The following is a 19,035-nucleotide window of genomic DNA, read 5'->3' as shown; positions in this document are numbered from 1 at the left end:
TAACCATTCGTATTCCCCTTCATGCATCGGCTACCATTCCAAAAGTAGTGTGATGTGTGCTTCCATGCTGATGATGCTTGTTAAAAAAATAGTGCGTGAATTAAATTTGTGACTGAATTCTTTAGGGGAGAATTGTATGTCCCCTGCTCTGTTTTACGCGCATTCTGCCATATATTTCATGTTATAACAGTATCAGTTGATGACCCAGCACATGTTATTTGATTTACGAACACTGTCACTGCAGATTTGACAAAGCACAAAGAAGGTACCGATGTGAGATTTCTAAAAATAGCTACAGCACTCGACCCAAGGTTTAAGAATCTGAAGTGCCTTCCAAAATCTGAGAGGGATGAGGTGTGGAGCATGCTTTTAGAAGTCTTAAAAGAGCAACATTTAGATGCGGAAACTACAGAACCCAAACCATCAAAAAAGAAAATCAACCTTCTGCTCGTGGCATCTGACTCAGATGATGAAAATGAACATGCATCAGTCCGCTCTGCTTTGGATCGTTATCGAGCAGAACCCGTCATCAGCATGGACGCATGTCCTCTGGAATGATGGTTGAAGCACGAAGGGACATCTGAATCTTTAGTGCGTCTGGAAAGTAAATATCTTGCGACGCCAATTACAACAGTGCCATGTGAACGCCTGTTCTCATTTTCAGGTGATGTTGTAAACAAGAAGCTGGCAGCGTTATCTCTTGCAAATGTAAACAAACTTGATTGGCTGAAGTAGGACTGAGTGGACTTGTAGGCTCTAAAGTTTTACATTGTTTTATTTTTGAATGCAGTTATTTTTTTGTACATAATTCTACATTTGTAAGTTCAACTTTCATGATAAAGAGATTGCACTACAGTATTTGTATTAGGTGAATTAGGTGCTATTTCTATTGTTTTTTACAGTGCAAGTACTTGTAATCAAAAATAAATATAAAGTGAGCACTGTACACTTTGTATTCTGTGTTGTAATGGAAATCAATATATTTGAAAATGTAGAAAACATCCAAAAATATTTAAATAAATGGTATTCTATTATTGTTTAACAGCGTGATTAATTTTTGTAATCACTTGCCAGCCCTAGATCAAATATTTTTAGGGAAGAGCTGAGACGTGAGATCAGTTACACAACACGTTTCCACACGTGTGCATCTGCCACACACTGGCTAACACACGGCAACGCAAGCCCGTCAGCTCATAACGCCAGCACCGACATTTCTCCAGATCACACTGCCGCACAACCCTGACCGTGCTCTGCACCCAGGGATCTCCCAGCACCTCACAGAGGAGGCTAGTGATTCCATCGATGGGGTAACTGGGGTGCAGAGACTCCCCCAGCATCACACAATGGGCCCTCCTGACTCCCAGGCCAGCTCGCCCCCCCACCCCCGCCGTCCCTAAGACGTTACTGTTCCGCACCCATCCCATCAGCTGAGATCTGATGCTCTATTCAGAGCCCATCCTTGCGCAGGATTCTGTTACAGACGTACTGACCACACAGCCAGGATCAAAGCCATCTTGGCATTCAGAAAGCAAGAGGTCTGTGCTGCAGATCCACTTCCCAGAACGCCTCCTACACAAGGCTACACTTCACAGGGACACAAGATGGGCAAGCAAGGCAGAGGCTCAGACAACCAGCACCTAAGTTTGCCCGTTAATATTTTTTGCTGCAGTCAGCCAGTTGTTGGGCAGGGCAGCCCTCTCCCCCACTCGGAAGGTCTGGAGTGAAGATATCCTGCGTTCCATGCCCTCCGAAGAGCAACAGCTGCTACGGTGCCGATCAGCCAGCTAGGGGGGTGAACCAGCCCACATGCTGCTCTCTGAACCTTCGTGGGTCCCAAACTAGGGCTTTTGGGCTCTCCTCCGCTGGCATGGCCACAGCAGCTCTGCCTCCCCAGCCAAGGAGCAAAGCAGCTGGGCTTTCCAGAGAGACTCTTGAAGGAGAAACACAGACCAACCGGCTTCTTTCGCGTGAGGATTTGTGGCCGATGCGTATCCAGTTAAGAGAAAGGTACCTGACGCCCAGGGCCTCCGGGCAGCAACAGCCTCCGTTCTCCAGCACCGGGCACCAGGCTCCGCGCAGCTGCATGGGCTAGCTGGGCTCTGGCACCAAGCAGCGGCGTGGGCAAGCCAGGCTCCGGCATGCAAGCGCCAAGCTCCGGAGAAGCAACAGAGCAGCCCAGTGAAATGAACCAAGGGATAGTAACCTGGGGAAAGGCCTCATACAAACTGGCAGAGCCCAGCTCCACTGGGATTTCTTGACGTTCTCTGCTCTTCTGTGCCCTGAGTGCACTGCAGGAGACTTCGACCTCACCCCACAGGATCCCCCAACTGCGTGGGGAGAGAAGCTGCCTGGAAACCCAGTGAAAGGGGTGGTCAGATCAGACAGGGGAGGGAAGGAAAACAGACTCTCCTCTGGGCTGAGATGGGGGGAGGAGTTTTGGATTTGACTAGAGTTCAGGAGCTGGGATTTCTATTCCGGGGGAAATTCTGACATTTTGGGATAAAACCATTCTGGATTGAAAAGAAAAAGCTGAAATCTCAAAATTTCCTGCAAAACGAAATGTAACAATTGTTTTGATTTGGGACCACTGAAATATTTTGTTTCCCCTTTATCATTTTGACTTTTACATTGTATTAAAATATGAAATACAATGCAATATGTTCCTAATATTGAGTATTACATAAACATTGTATTAACATTACTACTTTAATATAAAAATCACGTTTCATTTGGACTTTTTCCATCAACATTTTAATTGACATTGAAACAGTCCCACAAGACGTTTTGATTTCGACAAACCTGCATTTTTCAATGGAAAACTGTTCTGTGCAAAGCTGCCCCCAGCTTTGGAGGTTACGTTATGGAGAGGCCACCCCCCAAAATACTGAAATAAAAACCCATTGGTCGTCTGAGTCTCTGGAGCAGCCGAGCCGTCCCCGCGTAGCTGACAAACTCCCAGCACCTCAGAGCACGTGCGAAACCGGCGCTCACCTTAGCGCAAGAACGTGACTTGCTCCTACAGTGGCCCTGACCACACCCCAGGGAGGGGACTCGGGTACATCAGTCCATCAGCAGCTAACCCTAATGCAGCCCGATACCACTGCCAGTAACTGGCCTTCGCAGGGCCGCTCTGCATGGCGCAGGTGCACCGCCCGACAAACAGAGCTAGGTTTGCCTTCTGCTTCAACTAGAGACAAAAAGGGGAGACGGGGAAGGGTCCATATCCGACCTGGGGAGGAATAAAGGGAGCCGGGAAAGGGTCCATGTCTGACCTGGGAAGCAGCCACATCATTTTTTTCCAGATCTCAGCCAAGCCCGGGGCATTGCAAAGCCACACCTACGTCTCAAACCAACCAGGCCTTGTCTGCAAGGAGTTTGGGGCCACTCTCAATTAAACCCTTCATGGGCAAGGGCAGGCACAGCCTCTTCCGGGATGCCAACGCCAACAGCGACAAACCCTTTGCACTGAACGGACCAGCACCCCCAAGCCAGGTGGGCACCCGCGTGCCAACTCCAGACTAGTGACCAGCACATCTACACCTTGCCTGAACCTGCCCATCACAGCCCCGCTGACTCTCCTTTGCCAATAAACCCCTGGAAACCAGCTCTGACTGCAGGCACCTAGCCCAAGATGGGTTAAAGACGAGCTGAAATTCACTCCTTTGTTGCTGACATACATTGCAATGAACAGTTTCACACACCCCTCTCGGTACTGCCGGCTGCACTCCACGCCAGCTCTGGCACGTCCCTGGGGCCTGTCAGGGGCTGGGACCTGGCACATTGGATGGCCCAGGAGCTATGAAGGTGTCTCTGTCTGTAAAGCTTCTGGGATTTGGCATCACGCTCACAGGCTTGCGCTTTGATGAAGCTTTCTCTCATCTGATCAAAAATGTGACACGTTCATTTCTGTGTGTCTCCCCCATGAGCCCAGGCTCCCCCAGCCTCTCGCACCCCAACAGCAACTGCACAACAGAAATCGCCCGGGCCAAGGTTCAGCGACCAGAACGTCCCGCAAGAATAGTTTGAACCCACCCGGGCCATCCTAGAGCCTGCAGCCCCCATCCCCAAACATCTCTGGCTTTCTGAAGCACTCCAGAAATCCACGCTCCATAGCCCTACTCTGTCCGTGTTTCTCCACCGGTGAGCGACTCCTGACCAAGCCGCATGGCAAACAAAGCGAGAGGAATGGTTCACAAGGCCCATTAAACAGGAGGAAGAAGAGTGGGCTAGTGTGAACCATGGACCAAGAACGAAGGAAGCTCAGTGGAAATGGAAAATCAACGGATCCTTGGAAACCTGCTGGGAAATAAACCGAGTGTTTCTGAACACACCAAACAACTGTGCTGAACCGACAGCTGCTGACGGGGGTTAAAGGCAGACACGTGTATAACAAAAGTCCCTGGAGAGCAGATTTGGAAAAGGGACTTTAAAAAAATGGAGACTAAAATTAGAAATACGACTAACAGAGGAGCCCGGAAAAACGAGAGGCTCAAAGCAAGAACTGGTGTGATGAGCTGGCCGGCATGCGGCAGGCTGGAGGCAGGGGGAACTCATTCCTCGCTCCATACAGAAGGGAGATGGAGAGGTTGGGGGGAGCGGAGCTGGGACCACACGGCCCTTCGGGAGGCAGGCATAGCACAGACCCTGGGGAAGGAGCTTGCTCCCATATGGTGACAATCCTAAGATTAAACTATCTGACAACCTCCCCCTCCTCCCCACTGCCAACTGAGCTACCAGAAACATGTGCAGTTTCTGCTCTCTTCCCCTCGGGACTCCTGGGAAACAGGGACCCCGGGAACGTCCTGGCATCGCAGCCCCTTGCCCTGGGAAAGCAGCACTCCCATTCTAAGCACTTCTAAAAGGCACCGGTGACTAATGGGCCCGTCGGGCTGCAGAGGCCATGCCCAGCACACGCGTCGCACAGCAGAAATGCCGCGGCCAAACAACAACAAATGGGAGAGACTCGCGAGCACTGGACACCCGTCCTCAGCCTGGGCAAGGGGTTATGACACACAACAGGCCAAGCTGAAGAGCCAGCGTTTGTGCACGGGGAGTAGGCAGACAGGAATGTGTTCACCGCACTCGGCTTTCTCATCAACAATGGAGCACAGAGCACTCTCGGAGAGCGAGCCGCCCGCACGGTGTCTAACAAAACCCTAGCAATCCCCCCGATCACACACACAGCCATGTTGCAAACCACAATGTCCATGTCACAACAGCAAGGAGGTCAGAAGCCAGAGCGAAAGCAGAGATTGCAAAACTTACCAACCAACTGTTTAAATAAAGAACAAGCCGTGACCATGTTATGGCTGGACTATAACATTCCAGGGCAAGAAGCCGTACAGCCCTGGTGGGAATCCAGCCTGCTGTTACAAGGTAAAACCTGGATCCCGGACTAAGCCGAACGTGAGCGTCTGCAGCAGGGGAAATGTGCACCAACGACCATATTTTGTTTTGCAAGCAACAAGCACTCCCGTCCCCTCTCTGGTGCAGCTAGATGGGCGGATTCCGCTTTATCAGCAGCTCAGCTCACCCCTATCATCCAGGAAGCTGTGTACACATACGCGCCTCCCCCTGACGTTTCCCAACGCTGCAGGGAGAAGCAGCTGACGGCAAAGCACCTTCTAGCAAGGGGCAGAGGCTGCCAGGCTAAAACTATCCCTGTACCCAGCATGTCCGTTTCAGGCAGGCAGAGCCGGCTCAGGCCCTTCCAACACACCGGCTGCTCCTGGGCGAACAGGCTGCAGGACCAAAGCCCCTGGGTTTGTCAATCCACTCCCCACCGCGGGAAAGGCACATCAGAAAACAATACAGCTGCCGAGGCTGCTTTGGCTACCACGGAGGAGCCCGAGAGCCTGGCTCAGCCAAGCAAAGGGATCCCTAGGATCCAGCTACCCCCTCTGGCTCAAGGGCAGCATTCAGGACGGAGCTCAGGGAAGCAGGAGGGTGATGAGCGAGGTATCCGGGAAGCCCCCCAGTAAGAGAATCGGGAGGGCCAGGCTTACGTTTAACCAGCAGCACCACCTCTCCTCACCCTGGCAGTGACGGCCCCTCTCTCTCCGCACCCGAGGAGTTTTATAAACCGAACCCCCATGAGCTGACAGAAGCTGCTGGGCTCCCCTGGGGTCTGACTCAGTGAGCCTCCCGCATGAGCCGCGGGACTGGGGAAAGGGGCTCGGGTCTCTGTCGACCTGGGCTTCCTTCCAGTGACTTTCCTCCATTCAAATAATGCTCCGGATGCTCAGGCTGCTTCCCAGATGACGTCCGGTCTCAGCAATGACACCACCAAGGCCGTGGCTTGTAGGGGAAGAAAGGCTGAACCTGGGGGAAACCGGCCTGTGGCTGGGGCAAAGCACTGCAGGTGGCTCTGGTTCAGCAGGACCGGAGCAGGCACTCACTGCTTCCAGCTGGGACAGTGTTGTCCTTTGGAGGCAAGGACCTGTGTGCCCGAGGGGCCCCCAATGCACTCTACCTAGCTACCAGCCCAGCCCCCACCCATCCGCTCAGCCTGCTGCACCAGAGCGCTGGGAAGGGGCAGGCTCCCCGGGTGGCCAAGAGGCAAAAAGCAGCAGAAACCGGTCAGGGACATGGGGCTGGACAGGCCTGAGCCCTCCCTGGACTGGAACAGGTGCCCCACCAGTTGGGACTTCCTGCTCCTGCCCCCTCTTGCAAACAGGTCCCACCCCCACCTGGCTGCCTGTGGCTTCAAGCCAAACGCATTGAGAAAGCGGCTTTTAAAACCAGCTGAGTGGATTCCCCCAAGTGTCTGACTCACATTTCCTGCCATGGGGCTCCGAGCACCACCTGGGCCTTTCTAGAGACTAGAGGGTAACACGCTGCACTTCTACAACCACCTTTTCACCTGGAGATCCTAAAGCCTGCTGGGCCCCACAGCTCCCTCCCAGGGTGTTCTCGGAAGCTAGGGGCCACATGAAACGCTGTGATGTGCATGTACCCCAAGGCATCATACTGGGTGCATTCAAACCAAACACAGAAATACAGTGACACCAAGCAGAGAGGGCCTTTAAAAGGCCCTAAAGAATTTAATGGGAATGAAACCAATGGGGGTCCTATAGAAATCACTCTAAACCCCTACAGAATTTAATAGAGAATGAGCTCACTTCTATAGGGTTCTCTCAATGACGCTATAAATAGGCTTGGAAGGATTAGATTTTAATCAATAAATGTTGGTAAACCTTGATTTCACTGTACACACACAGCCCGATAAAAAAATACTCCCATCAGTAATAATCAAAATGAACAGATAGGCAAAGTAAGCAAAATGCTGGTTGAGAACTTACTAGAGACTGTCGTTAAATAATTATTGTCTGACACCCCCAACATTTCCTGCAACTGTGACAATTTCAAATTGATAAAAATTGAAGAAAAAAATGCTTAAAAATAAGCATCAGTATTATCTGCTGAACTCATAAAAAAATCAGTCTCCAATTCTGCCGACCCTAGCTGTAAAGTTCTATAGCGCAGAGAGAACGTACGCGCCAATGTGTCTAGGAAAACCTGGCAGTCGGCTGAATTCTGCAGGGATGATCCCCACCTGGATCACTCAGAGGTACGTCCAAGTCGCCCCTACAGTAATTCCTGCTCAGCACAAAAGCCATTTCTGAGTCAAAGGTGCTTCTTCACTGTACTCTCCGGCGCACAGCCACCAACTGCTCCATCACACCTATGCAGTGGTGAGCGCAGGGAGCAGGGATTTTGCATCAGCTAGACAGAGCCGGGAAATCCCATGAGCAGAGACTTCACTGCTTATCTGGGGTCAAAGCTTCCCCGGCTCTCAGCAAGGCAGCTCCATTGAGATATGGCAGCGAATCAAGTGCTGAGAACCCTGCCGGCTGCTGGGCTCCATCCCCAGACCAGCAGAGCAAACATTCCCCACAGTGCCCTGGGCACCGCTAGCATGGCCTTGTTGCCACCCTGTCCTCTTCTACGGGACTGTCACTTGCATTGGAAGGCGAGAGACTCTACCATCACTCTTCATGATCAAACCGTGGGCATCCGCTCTCCCGCAGGTGCCAACCTGCTCCTGAAGGGAACACGGGAACCCCCAGCTGACACTCGAGAGCTTCTGCTGATTTCTGACTCTGACACTGGAGTCAGAGAGGTACCGATCCTGCGTGCCATGCCAAACCCAGGGGTGCCCCTAGGGGCTGGAGGAGAGGGCTGTCGCAGTACAAGCACTGGCAGGAGACAGTCTTACTTGTCCATTATGGCAATACAGGCTCTCTCAGCGCCCCTTACACCTGGCACATGGCACCTCCTTCCACATCACCTCTGACTGCAGCCCCTGCTGTTCCCTCATCCATCCTGAGAGCATGACTCCAGTGCACATTCCTCCAGCCTCCAGGCTGCGTCCCAAAGCCACCCCGGAAATAGCCTAGAATGCTGCTGGCCTGGAGGCAGGCGAGTTATCCTGGGACACCAACCTGCACAGCGACGGGCTGCAACCAGCCAGCACAGCACCATGTGGGTAGAGAGTTCCAAAAGCGATGCCTGCGGCTTGCTTGCCACGGCATGAACACAGGCCAGCCAAGAGGTGTGAGCTATCCCGGTGCAGCTTCTATGCATAGACAAGCCCTAGGACACTCGCCCTCTGCCTCACCAGCACTCAAGGAGTTAACCGTATACGCTATGAACTCTGCGAAAGGTGCTGTGCCAGCGTCCCCATGCCCCACCACTTCCCTAGAGCAAACAGCCTCGGAGGGAAGAAGTGTCTCTGGCTGGCTCCATCCACACCCACACCCATCCAGGGTCCGCTCCCTCACAGGTGATGATGACATTTGAAACAGGACCCGCATCACTGAGTCAGCCCAATATTGAGATACGGAAGGCAGAACAAGGGGTCCGCCCTCTTCTCAATATCACCATGAAAAGGGAACTGAAACCACACCAGGCGAATACCCTGCAGCCGAGTTACAGCAGGGGACTGAATCGGAGCAGCAGCCACCCAGCACGGGTCCAGGCCTCGCTGGGGGATCCCGCAGGAGCGAGCGCGCAGACACAGGCAGAAACGCCAGGCCACGCAGGGTCTGCTTTCCCCAGGAGCTCAGCACCCACAGTCAGACATGCGCTGAGTGCCAACGCAGTTCAACGGCCCTGTGCTTGGACAGCAGCTCAAAGTGCTGCCAGAAGCGGAGATTCTTCTTACTCTTCCAGGGACGAATTGAACATCCCTGGGGCAAACGAGTGGGAAAAGCTTCGCTTCGTAAACGAATGTTAGAATCTAGCTGCCTCCTGCTCCTCACATCTGAGTGCCTGGACATTAGACAGGCCAGTCTCCCGCTGTCATAGGGGGTTGAGACCTGCAACTCCACCGCTGCCTGTCTCCGCAGGGTTTTCCTTTTCCAAAGGGAAGGGTTTGTACATTAGGCTTCAGCAAAACAAAACAAAACAAAACAAAAAAGTCTCCAAAACTTTGCTTCTAAGCTAGAGAGCAGCTTCTCTTTGCCAATGTACTCTGCTAAGGCAGCCAGCTTTGTCACCAGATTCTCCCAGGCCTTACCCAGGCGGCCCCGCAGGCAACACTGAACCGCCCTGAGCTCCTTTGCTGGGCCCCAGCCTGCCCACATTTCAGTCCCTCTTAAAAACACCTCTGCCCTGCTGCGATAGTGAATCTCCTGGGTCTGAGTATGAGCTGTACGTAAGCTGCCTGTCTGTGCCCTGCTTCCACTGACCTTTGTCATTCAGCTGCGAGTCCCCGGGAGCAGGGGCCGTCCTTACATGTTTGGAAAGGTGCTGGCATGCAGCCAGTGCTACTGCAAAGAAACAACCACCTAATTTGGGGGCCTTCAGCTGGGCTGGGTAACTGACCCATGGGGCGTTACCAGAACCTGAGCTCATAATACAGTAGGGAAAGTGCAGTCTGGCCAGTAGGCCCAACAGGCTGGAGCTGAAGTGTATTACTACCCACAAGCCCTCGAACAGCCCCCAAATCGGCTCCCAGGGCAGCGCGGTGAATGAAATAAGATCCCACAGATTACTTCCTGCTCTAAACACGTTACACAACATGGGGCAGAGCCCTGTAAGGGGCAGCCAGTGCTGCCCAGCTCTGTCCCACCCACAGCTTGGTACAGCGCTGGTGCTAAGTGAGACCCCGGCCTCGAGAGGGGCCAGAGTCTAATTCAGCCTGCACATTCCTGAGAGCTACCAGATGTGAACCAACCAGGTGAGTACAGTTCCTGCAGACTAGACCAAGGTAATCCACCCTGCTGCTCACGCCCCCTGGGTTCCAAGCAGTACGTCTAGTGGTCTGGGCAGAAACCCAGCACCCAAAAATTCCCAAATTGTACTCCCAGACTGCCAATAATTCCCTGGGTGACCCTGGGCAAGGCCTCCTCTTCCTCATCAGTAACACAGGGATAATCATGGAGCAGGGAGGTGGCTAGTGATGCTCTGCCTTGGTCTACACTGGGACATCCACCACTGGTGGATTTGCACCACTGCCAACTCAATTTGCACCTTGCTGCCTATCCTAGTCTGAAACTGGAGTAAGCTGCCCTGGTGCAAGTCACATTGCACCAGTGTAAATCATGTCTGCATGGGGTGGGGGGGAGGTGGAGCTGCAGTGCTGCAACAGGGAGTGACTACCAGGCCTTGTTTGTGATTGCCCCACATTGGGAGGGTGTGAAGTGCTACTCGAGTATCAGATCTCCCTTCCACAGCCAGAAGCCGTTTACAAACAGTCCCTGTCCCTAAGCCCTGCAGGTTTTTCTGCAGTGTCACTCTATCAACCACTACTGAATCTGAAACAAAATGGTAATGTTAAAAACCGAATAGAGAAGAAGACAAAAGCTACCAAAAGTCCCTTTGCCTCATTAAAAAAAATGAAAATTACCCTTTCTTCAGTTGTTTGGATTTCAGCTTTTCAACTGTCCTCAGCCCAGTTCCCGGGATGACACACAAGGCTAGGAAACGAAACACCTACGTACAAAGAGACCCATATGGGGAAGTGCCAAGTAGTGTCATGCTACCATCTGGTTTGTACTGTTTGTACAGTGCCTGGCACAGTGGGGTGCTGGTCCATGAGTAGGTCTCCTGGGTGCTATGATAATACAAATAATATAGACTATGGCAACATGCCCTGGAGGTTTAAGCTGCGGAGGGGAAATCCACTTTCTCCCACCATGCAACACGGAATGCAAACGGTACCTGGAGCGAGGCAGCAGGCTGAACGCTCACCTCCATCCTCACAGTCACCTCCAGGACAGGGACTCTACCATGCCAGCCAATCCTAACTGGCCTATCATTCCCAGGCCAAGACACCTTGTCTGCACTGAAGTAGGTTGGGGGAGGGGATAGTGTTGTGGGGAAGAGCGAGAAGTCCAACATTTCAGACTAATGCCCTATACCGCAAGCATGGTATGGAGGTCACTCTAGAAAGGACACTGGGTGATGGCCACACGAGACCTGTCTTTCACACCCCATAGGCCTTACCTAGGATAAGAAGAGAAGTTATGCCGGTTCTGTGAGACAGGATGTGAATTTCACTGAGACACAGAGATTCCATGCAACCAGCTTGAGAACTGAATTAAGTAGTTTGTCTCTGTTCTCACCACACAAACACACTGCCGGCAGTAAGGCCCTGGTACTGACACTGCAAAAACTACCTATGGCCTGCACCCAAGGGTTGGGGTTTTTTACGTCGGGTTTAGTGACACTGAGTTTCACAATGACCAAAATATTTACAAAGCCGTTACCTCTCTTGGCCGACTTTAACACTTCCTCCCCACCCCATCCTGGCTCATGTGAAGCAGGTGTTTGAAGAAATCCCCTCTTCAAAGGGCAGGTACAAAACAACTCTAAAACCAAGATGTTGGTTTCACTTTGGTTTCTGGGCAATACAATCTGGGGGCTGTGCATTTCAGACGCGTACAGTTAGGCCCCGATCCAACAACTGGACCCGAGCAGACAGACCCATGCACTCGTACGTAGTCCTGGTGAAGTCTATGGGGCTCCGTACAGGTCCGATTACAGGATCAGGGCTTTGACAACACAAAACATTCCATTTCTTTTACTTGTTCAAATTGTCCTCCGTGGCTGGCATCTTCTCTGCCCTGTCACTGACTCACCCATCCTGCAATATCTCCTGCCCTCCTTGCCTTCCTAAGCTAGGGTTCTTCAGGTGGTCTCCTACCACGGCATTAGCTCTGGTGCAGAGAAAGCACAAGCCTTTTTACCACCATGTTGCATAATTTTGCTTCAAGCAGGTCGAAAGTATTATTAGCTATGCATATTGCAGTCGGGCCTAGAGGCCCTGACCAGGTCAGTGCCCCGTTGTACAACACTGCAGTCACACACACTCTTGCCCTCTCTTACGTCTGGCCAACCACAGGTTTTGTACCAGAATACCTATGTGGGCTGGCGGGTGATTTGTTACTGACGTAGGTGTACCAGTACGATCCCTGCTGAGGATGCAGTTATACCCATATAAAGGTGCCTTGTACCAATATATCGTATTGTCCGTCCCATATTGGAATAAGCTATATGGGTAAAAGCCCTGTCATACTGGCAAAACCTCAGCCACATGGGGGGAGGAGGGGTGGCAGGTACACGGCTTTAGCTGCATTGGGGTAGTTTAAGCAGTGCACTGTCTGCATAGAAGCAAGGCCTTACCCTAGCACCATTGCCAATACCATCGGTGGAGCTAGCAAAACAATGGAAGCTGGTTTGTTCCCAAACTGCTCAATTAGACACAGCTGGTGGGAGTGGCTTTCCTGCACTAGACGCCCCCGGCTCTAGCCAAATCAGCTACTATCCCGAGTGCAATCACCAGGACCAGACTTTCATGCAGCGCTTTGAACTACAGCACGAGATAAAAACATCTGAACCCAAAGTCTGCAGCAACTTCACTGAGCAACAATGGAGCCAGGCTGATGGCAGGACAGTGCCAGTTAAGAGCGGGGACACCCGCAGTGACGAAAGGGATCACGCACTAACCCTGGCCTCTATATAAATCCATGGTACGTACGCCCACATCTGGAATACTGCGTTCAGATGTGGTCGCCCCATCTCAAAAAAGATAGATTGGAATTTGAAAAGGTTCAGAAAAGGGCAACACAAATTATTAGGGGTATGGAACGGCTGCCATAGGAGGAGAGATTAATAAGACTGGGACTTCTTGGCTTGGAAAAACGACGACTAAGGGGGATATGATAGAGGTCTATAAAATCATGACTGGTGTGGAGAAAGTAAATAAGGAAGTGTTATTTACTCCTTGTCATAAGACAAGAGCTAGGGGTCACCAAATGAAATTAATAGGCAGCAGGTTTAAAACAAACAAAAGGAAGTAGTTTTTCACAAATGCACAGTCAACCTGTAGAACTCTTTGCAGAGGATTTTGTGAAGGCCAAGACTTTAACAGGTTCAAAAAAGAACTAGATAAATTAATGGACGATGGGTCCATCAGTGACTATTAGCCAGGATGGGCAGGGATGGTGTCCCTAGCCTCTGTTTGCCAGAAGCTGGGAATGGGCGGCAGGGGATGGATCACTTGATGATTCCCTGTGCTGTTCATTCCCTCGGGGCACGTGGCATTGGCCACTGTTGGAAGACAGGACACTGGGCTAGATGGACCTGTGGTCTGACCCAGTCTGGCCGTTCTGATGGCTCTGGGAACACCATTCTCTTCCGGAAGGAGGGAGTGTGAGGTTCCTTCAAGGACTTAGGAGGGGAGAGAGCAGCATATGGGAATGTCCTCACCCTGCATCTGGGAGGTAAATGCCCTGCTCTTCTCACCAGGTTCACAACCCCATCCCAAGAACTGGGGAGCCAAAGCAATCCGCCCCCTGCGTTCACAGCTCAAAGTGCAGGCGGGGAAGCACCAGCCACGGGTGAGAGGGAAATGGGGGTCCCGTCACCTCCTAGCACAGGGACCTGCGCCCCACGGGACTCCTCCTGCCTCGCTTTCCCCACAGCCACCCGGGATGGCCCAGACCGGTGACGGTCTGTCTGTCTGGGCCTGTCTCACCCAACAGCCCAGCAGCATCAGCCTGTCAATGGCAGTTTGTCTGGGTCTGTCTGTCTGTGTCAGTCAGTGTCTGTCTGTCTGTCTCTCTGTGTGTCAGCCTGTCAGTCAGTCTCTCTCTGTCAATGGCAGTCTGTCTGTGTGTGTCAGTCAGTGTCTGTCAGTCAGTCAGTGTGTGTCTGTGTGTGTCAGTCAGTGTGTGTCTGTGTGTGTGTCAATGGCAGTCAGCCTGTGTCTGTCTGTGTCAGTCAGCCTGTGTCTGTCTGTCTGTCAATGGCTGTCAGTCAGTCAGTGTGTGTCTGTGTGTGTCAGTCAGTGTGTGTCTGTCTGTCTGTCAATGGCTGTCAGTCAGTCAGTGTGTGTCTGTGTGTGTCAGTCAGTGTGTGTCTGTGTGTGTGTCAATGGCAGTCAGTCAGTGTCTGTCTGTGTCAGTCAGCCTGTGTCTGTCTGTCTGTCAATGGCTGTCAGTCAGTCAGTGCCTGGCTGTGTGTGTCAGTCAGTGTCTGTTTGGCTGTCAGTCTGTGTGTGTCAGCCTGTCAAAGGTTGTCAGTCAGTGTCTGTTTGTCTGTCAGTCAGCCTGTGTCTGTGTGTGTCAGTCAGTGTCTGTCTGTCTGTCAGTCAGCCTGTGTCTGTCTGTGTCAGTCAGCCTGGGTCTGTCTGTGTCAGTCAGCCTGGGTCTGTCTGTGTCAGTCTGGGTCTGTCTGTCTGTCAGTCAGCCTGTGTCTGTCTGTGTCAGTCAGCCTGGGTCTGTGTGTGTCAATGGCTGTCAGTCAGTCAGTGTCTGGCTGCGTGTGTCAGTCAGTGTCTGGCTGTGTGTGTGTCAGCCAGCCTGGGTCTGTGTGTGTCAATGGCTGTCAATCAGTCAGTGTCTGGCTGTGTGTGTCAGTCAGTGTCTGGCTGTGTGTGTGTCAATGGCTGTCAGTCAGTCAGTGTGTGTCTGTGTGTGTCAGTCAGTGTGTGTCTGTGTGTGTCAATGGCAGTCAGTCAGTGTCTGTCTGTGTCAGTCAGCCTGTGTCTGTCTGTCAGTCAGCCTGTGTCTGTCTGTCTGTCAATGGCTGTCAGTCAGTCAGTGTCTGGCTGTGTCTGTGTCGCAGCCCCGGCCAGGCCGCGCGCTGCCGCCTTCCCTTGTTTACCGCCCCGCTGCCCGCAGGCCCCGGCCCGGCCCGCGCGGTGTCCCCGGGCCCGGCCCGCAGGTGGCGGCGGCGTCCCCGGAGCTAAACCCGGCCCGGCCCGGCCCGCTCCTACCTCCGGCCGCGCCGGCGGCTCCGGCTTCGCTCCGCGGCGGCTGCTCCCGACTCGGCTCCGGGGCCGGCTCTGCCCCCTCCGGCCGCCGCCTGCACCGCCCCCGCCGGTCCCTCCCCCCGGCACCGCCCCCCGGCCCAGCGCAGCGCCCGGTGCGGGGACCCGAGCCCGGGACCGCCCCCCCGACCCCATGGGCCCGGCACCGCCCTCCCTCCGGGCCCGGGACCCCCATGGGCCCGGCACCGCCCTCCCTCCGGGACCCCCCCCCCCCCCCGACCCCCATGGGCCCGGCACCGCCCTCCCTCCGGGCCCGGGACCCCCCCCCGCACGGCCCCGCCCCGGCCCCGCATGCACCCGGCACCGCCCTCCCTCCGGGACCCCCCCCCCCCCCGACCCCCATGGGCCCGGCACCGCCCTCCCTCCGGGCCCGGGACCCCCCCCCGCACGGCCCCGCCCCGGCCCCGCATGCACCCGGCACCGCCCTCCCTCCGGGCCCGGGACGCCCCGCCCCGGCCCCGCATGCACCCGGCCCCCCATGGGCCCAGCACCGCCGGGGCCCAGGACCCCCCGCCGGCCCGGCCCCGCCCCCCCCCCGACCCGGCCCCGCATGCACCCGGCACCGCCCCCCCCCCGAGTCCCCCAAGGGACCCAGCCCCCTATGGGCCCAGCACCCAGGACCACCCCCCCAAACCCCTGATGGGCCCAGCACCCTGGGACCGCCCCCTCGGTTTCCCCATGGCCCCAGCACCCGGTACCGCCCCCCCCAGGTACCCACTACCCCTTCCCCCCGCACCCCACTGACTCGGGGGGCCTGGGGCAAAGCAATTTCGGGGGCCCCTTCCATAAAAAAAAGTTGCAATACTATAGAATACTATATTCTCGTGGGGGCCCTTTGGGGCCTGGGGCAAATTGCCCCACTTGCCCCCCGCTCTGGGCGGCCCTGTGATTACCTGCCCCCACAGCCCCATTCACCTTCCTATCCCCAGTGCAGCCCCACATTCCTCCCTGCCCTCTTTACCCCCCCCCCCCCCCCCGCCGGCAGAACAGTAGAGGTGACTTGCAGAGTGAATAGTAATGGGATTTGTGCCTCCTTTTGCCCCTCTGTGGGGCAGGGGCAGGGATCAACCCCCCCCCCCCCCCAACAGGGCAGCTGCCTTTCCCTCTGGAGTTGGGGTTCCAGTTCTCACCGGCTTGGCTTCCCCTCTGCGGGTGGCAGGAGAAGGGGTTAGCTTGTGGCACCAGTGAGGCAAAGGCGGAACACAAAATCGTATGCTCCCTGCTGCAGGATACAGCTGAAGATCAAATAGATTAGACACACATGAATAAGGGGAGCGTCCCCAATTGCAATAGTTAGGGTATTGCTTGGGAATGTAGGAATTGGATCAGACCAAAGGTCCAGTATCCCACCTCCAACAGCGCATGCTTCCCAGGGAGGTGAAAGAGCTCTCTGGGAAGCAGTTGTGGGATAATCTGCCCCTATGTAGTCTCATCTTGGTCTCTGGTAGTTAGAGATTGGTGTGAGCCCTGATCCACAAGGTTTAATACCCCTGTCATGGTACCTGTTCCTTACCACTGCAGGGCAGCTGCCTGTAGGAGACCCAAGGCAAAACGGAGTACTGCGGGATGGCCTCCCAGCAGCCTGTGTTACTAAGTGCACGGGCTGCTGGATTCTGACCCAATTGTAGCACTGAGGTTGGTGGTTTCATGCCTAAGTGCAGAGAGTTACGATAATAAAGCCTGGATGTCCCGAAGGTGGGTCACTATAACTCCGGTAAGTCTGAGTCACTGTCAGTGGCTTGGTTTCCCTGCAATGGGGTCAGAACTTCCTGTTGTGTGAAGTGGGCCTTGCGTGTCATTGGGGGCCCAGGCAAGTTGGTTTGTCGCTCCTGAAGACGGAAGGGGAAGAGAAGCCAGCAACATTTCTGGCTCTTCTGGCTCCCCGGGGCTTCCAATTCCTCCCTGGGCCACACTGAGTCACAGCTGCCCCCTCCCTCCCATGTATGTATGGTGCTTCTCCATAACACGGACCCCACACCGCTGGGGGTGAGGGATGGAGAGCAGCTACTAACCCATGGCCACAGGCACCACTGAGCTATCAAATGTGCAGGGTCCCCTTGCAGTGCTGGCAAGGGCAGCTTCTAAGAGGCAGCTGTCTGTGCCCAGGGCTGCCTGTGGACATCCTGAGGCTGGGGTTTTTGCCTTCCTGTGTAGGTCACTGAGGGAGACAGGATAATGGCCCAGAGGCAGCATCTGCTGGGCAGTTCCTGTAGCCAGGGTTCTGCTGCAGGAAGCAATACTCAGTATTGTTTGCTTCTGCTTCAGCACTCTTGCTGGCCACATGGGATTTGCTGGGCTTTCAGTTTCACTACCAGTACCAGCCTGTGAACTCTGCTGAACAGAACTTTCCAACTTTCCAAGGGCCATCCGCAGACACCCACGCTCACGGTGAACAGATCTTTCCTTCCCAAACGGGCCCCACTGAAGCCAGGAAGACCACTTGGCCCTAATTGAGACAGAAAAGCTGCACTCAAGAAGCCATCTGGCCCCAGCTAGCCCCAGGGGTGCTGGGGTTCCGATTTAAATCCTCCAGACATATCTCCATAGCTACGATGATGAACACCCCCCCACAACACACCTTTCCAGATCCATGGGTCCTACACATGCCTGTCACAACATGTGGTGCACCTCAGTAAGTGTATCTAATGCAAGAACTATGTGGGTGAAATCAGACAATCGCTATACTCTGGAATGAACTCACCAAGAAAATGATACAAGACAAAACACCCCATCACCTGTGGGCGAACAGGCTTCACAAAGCGATCACTCCAGATCTGACCTATCAGCCCCTGTGGTCAAAGGAAAGCCACACGGCACCTTCAAAAGACAAGCCTGGGAACTCAGATAACTCGGCTAGATACTACTGACAGCATGGTCTCTTCTTGAGATGCTGGTTTTACGGCTCATTATAACAATTGGTAACCTACTAACCCTCCTTTGTCCCAAGATTGCAGAAGTGTTAATTGCCCACTTCACTTGAAGTGGTTTCTTGCAACATGTTAATAACCCCTTATGCTTAACAATCTGGGCCACGGTATATAGCTGGGACACTCAAAGAGCCCAGGGAAGCTGGAAAGCTCGTCTCTTCCACCAACAGAAGTTGGTCCAGTATAAGATACGACGCCCCCAACTCTGTCTCTCCTTGGGAAAAGGGATCAGACTTCACCAACAGCAACTGTAACAGCTGCAACTCATCTCCACTGGTTCTGTTTCCCCAACAAAGGACAGTTATTACCCTCTAAAAGACGGCAGGCATGGCAACCACCAAGTTCTCAGCTTGCAGCAGAGCCGCCCCCCACAGCCTCTTTGGTGAAATACCGTGAAGGTGGCGGCCACTGGGGAAACAGGCCTGTCTGGGTGTGTGTAGGCCAGGGCCGGCTCCAGGGTTTTGGCCGCCCCAAGCAGCCAAAAAAAAAAAAAAAAAGCTGCGATCGCGATCTGCGGCAGCAATTCGGCGGGAGGTCCTTCGCTCCGAGCGGGAGTGAGGGACCGTCCGCCGAATTGCCGCCGAATAGCTGGACCTGCTGCCCCTCTCTGGAGTGGCCGCCCCAAGCACCTGTGTGCCAAGCTGGTGCCTGGAGCCGGCCCTGGTGTAGGCAACCCCGCTCTGTTGCCAACGTGGGGCGACTGGGTCACACATGGCGGCCAGAAGCACCTGTCCCCCCAGCACTGGATCTGGTGTCCCGCAGGGCTATTAACCACAGCCTGACCTTCTGCAAACATCTCTGCCCATGCCACAGGGCCCAGCCCAGCGG

General features: G+C 54.2%; 1 protein-coding gene across 2 annotated transcripts in view; it reads right to left on the bottom strand.

Moving 5' to 3' along the window:
- LOC135894375 (signal transducer and activator of transcription 5B) overlaps window positions 1-15,280 on the bottom strand; it is a 42,514-nt gene extending 27,234 nt beyond the window's left edge. The window contains exon 1 of one of the 2 annotated variants that reach the window (XM_065422434.1): window positions 15,227-15,280. The gene's annotated coding sequence lies outside the window, so the exon portion shown is untranslated. Of the gene's footprint in view, window positions 1-5,265; window positions 5,295-15,226 lie in introns of those variants that run through there. The other variant, XM_065422435.1, reaches the window with a different exon arrangement.
- Window positions 15,281-19,035: the final 3,755 nt, after the last annotated feature.

The sequence above is a fragment of the Emys orbicularis genome, chromosome 25 (genome assembly GCF_028017835.1).
Source record: "Emys orbicularis isolate rEmyOrb1 chromosome 25, rEmyOrb1.hap1, whole genome shotgun sequence".
NCBI lineage: Eukaryota > Metazoa > Chordata > Testudines > Emydidae > Emys > Emys orbicularis.
The sequence above is the reverse complement of the archived record's forward strand: the minus strand, read 5'-3'. Positions and strand labels throughout refer to the sequence as shown.